Below are 2,623 nucleotides of genomic sequence, written 5' to 3'. Positions count from 1 at the left end.
GCCAAGATAACGGAGAGTTGTTCACCGAATATTCTCTCACGATACCTGTAAAACCTTCTCAGGAAAGGGATCCTGGTATCGATGTTTTTACGTGGACTGCGTCTATTTTCGAACAGTTTTAACGAAAGCGCTATACAGCAATTCTGGCAGGAATAAAGAGATTATATGAATATGATAATACACTGATAATTATATTCTTTTCTACTCTAGGCACAAGGCCCGAAATTTTGTGGGAGGGAGCAAGTCGATTAAATCGACTCCAGTTCGCAACTGGTACTTAATTTATCGACCCCGAAAGGATAAAAGGCAAAGTCGACCTCAGCGGAATACGGATAATTATATTGTTGCAGAAACATGATTAAATAGCAAGTTTATTACTGCCGTTTGTGTCCTGTCTACTTTCGTGTGTATGAATGTATAACAGTAAGTGCGTGGAACTTCGTATTAAATATGAAGCATTTTCTTGTAAAATATATGGTATTCTGCTTAAGTCTACTGAGTGTGCTTCGATTAAAGTTTAGTAGTTTTTTCAGCTTTCCTATATAACTTACAGCCATATCACGTTGAGAGCGTCGGTTCTCGTCCGATCACCAAAGTTAAGCAACGTCAAGCCTAGTGAGTGCTTAGATGGGTGACCGCTTGTGAAACCTAGGTGCTGTAAGCGTCACACACTTATAAGCGCAGGAGTGGCTGTGTGGTAAGTAGCTTGTTTACCAACCACGTGGTTCCGGGTTCAGTCCCACTGCGTGGCAACTTGGGCAAGTGTCTTCTACTCTAGCCTCGGGCCGACCAAAGCCTTGTGAGTGGATTTGGTAGACGGAAACTGAAAGAATCCCGTCGTATATATATGTATGTATATGTTTGTGTATCTGTATTTGTCTCCTCAACATCGCTTGACAACCGATGCTGGTGTGTTTACGTCCCCGTCAATTAGCGGTTTGGCAAGAGAGACTGATAGAATAAGTTCTAGGCTTACAAAGAATAAGTCCTGGGGTCGATTTGCTCGACTAAAGGCGGTGCTCCAGCATGGCCGAAGTCAAACGACTGAAGCAAAAGAATAAAATAACTATATATAAAAACAAGCATTGTGTGTGTTTATGTGTGTAACACAAGGGAATGAAGATTTTAAAAACAAAGGGAATATTTTTAAACACCTCTGTTGTAATCAAAATTTCGCAAACTAGATCGACCAATGAGAAGCATTAGGATCTGTGTAGACCATATAATTATACTTGTGTTCCTGTCCGATTAGTAAATCCAGAGTATGTATGGAACTCGATCGAATCCCCCACCGAGTTTACATGGGATCCCCTAATGACAATGTAAACTTCATAGAATGAAGGTATCCTTGGTCTGAAGAGTAGCTCACGGATAATTGACTACTTCCGAGGTTCCACTAGCTATGAAACATATGTGGTCTGGATTTTACCTACTCCATTCCCTAAAGTTTGAATACATATACATACATGTGTGTGTGTGTGTGTGTGTGTGTGTGTGTGTGTGTGTGTGTGTGTGTGTGTCTATCATGATCATCATGATCATCATCCTCATGATCATCATCATCATTATCATTTAATGTCCGTTGTTCATGCTGGCATAGGTTGGACGGTATGTATGTATGTATGTATGTATGTATGTATGCATGCATGCATGTATGTATGTATGTATGTACGTACGTACGTATGTATGTATGTTTGTATGTATGTATGCATGAATGTGTGTGTGTGTGTATATATATATATATATATGCACACACATACACACATATATATGAATATGTATGTATATGTGTCCATGTTTGTGTGATAGATAGATATGTTGGTAGGTAGGTGGGTAGGTGGGTAGGCAGAGAGAGAGAGAGAGAGAGAGAGAGAGAGAGAGAGAGAGAGAGAGAGGGGGGGGGATATATGGCAAATGAAAGACGGAAGATGGAATATAAGAGAATTTATTAATCACGACAACTGTTTCAACACATTTAGCATCGAGAGAGTAGAAAGTAAACATAAAGACTATATGAATGATATATGAATATGATAGACAAAACTCACTAGTTTAGATGGCAGCAAAGGTACAGTAACCAATTTGTAGGATTCACTTAGGTATCCATGCCATATCTAAAAAGAAAATATGAAGACAGATGAGAAGAAAATACTTGAAAGGTTAGCTGTTATTCTTGTAGTTGCTGTTCAACCCCATATGCCGTCTTTTGGCTTCTTCATTACGTACTTTCCAGTCGATAGTCACCTAACACCAATTAGAAAAACCTACATGAATGCTAGTTTGTTCTATCTACAAGAAACGCGCTCTGTTCCAAAACGCTATCTCTGACATATAAAGTTACTCTCGGAGTAGACCCATTACCCGCTCTACCCTCAACATTATTCTAATTTTTTATCGCGTACCCCCCATCTTTCTGTTCAAGTGATGCATGAAGGAATTGACTTAAGTTTAGCTGAAGAAAGGTAGTCTGCCATTAGCTACACATTACTCTGAACTATGTTTTTTACTATTTGAAAAAACCTTTCTCGAAATTTATAGGATCTTAACTTACTATGTAAGTTAAAACGATATATTTTCTTTTGCTTTCATTTAGTGACAATGCATATATATATATATATATATA

General features: G+C 38.5%; 1 pseudogene; it reads left to right on the top strand.

The window, feature by feature from the left end:
• The first annotated feature begins 545 nt into the window (after positions 1–545).
• Positions 546–664, top strand: LOC128248198 (5S ribosomal RNA; annotated as a pseudogene).
• Positions 665–2,623: the final 1,959 nt, after the last annotated feature.

Source organism: Octopus bimaculoides, chromosome 6 (genome assembly GCF_001194135.2).
Source record: "Octopus bimaculoides isolate UCB-OBI-ISO-001 chromosome 6, ASM119413v2, whole genome shotgun sequence".
Taxonomy (NCBI): Eukaryota; Metazoa; Mollusca; class Cephalopoda; order Octopoda; family Octopodidae; genus Octopus; species Octopus bimaculoides.
This window is presented reverse-complemented; position numbering and strand designations above follow the sequence as displayed.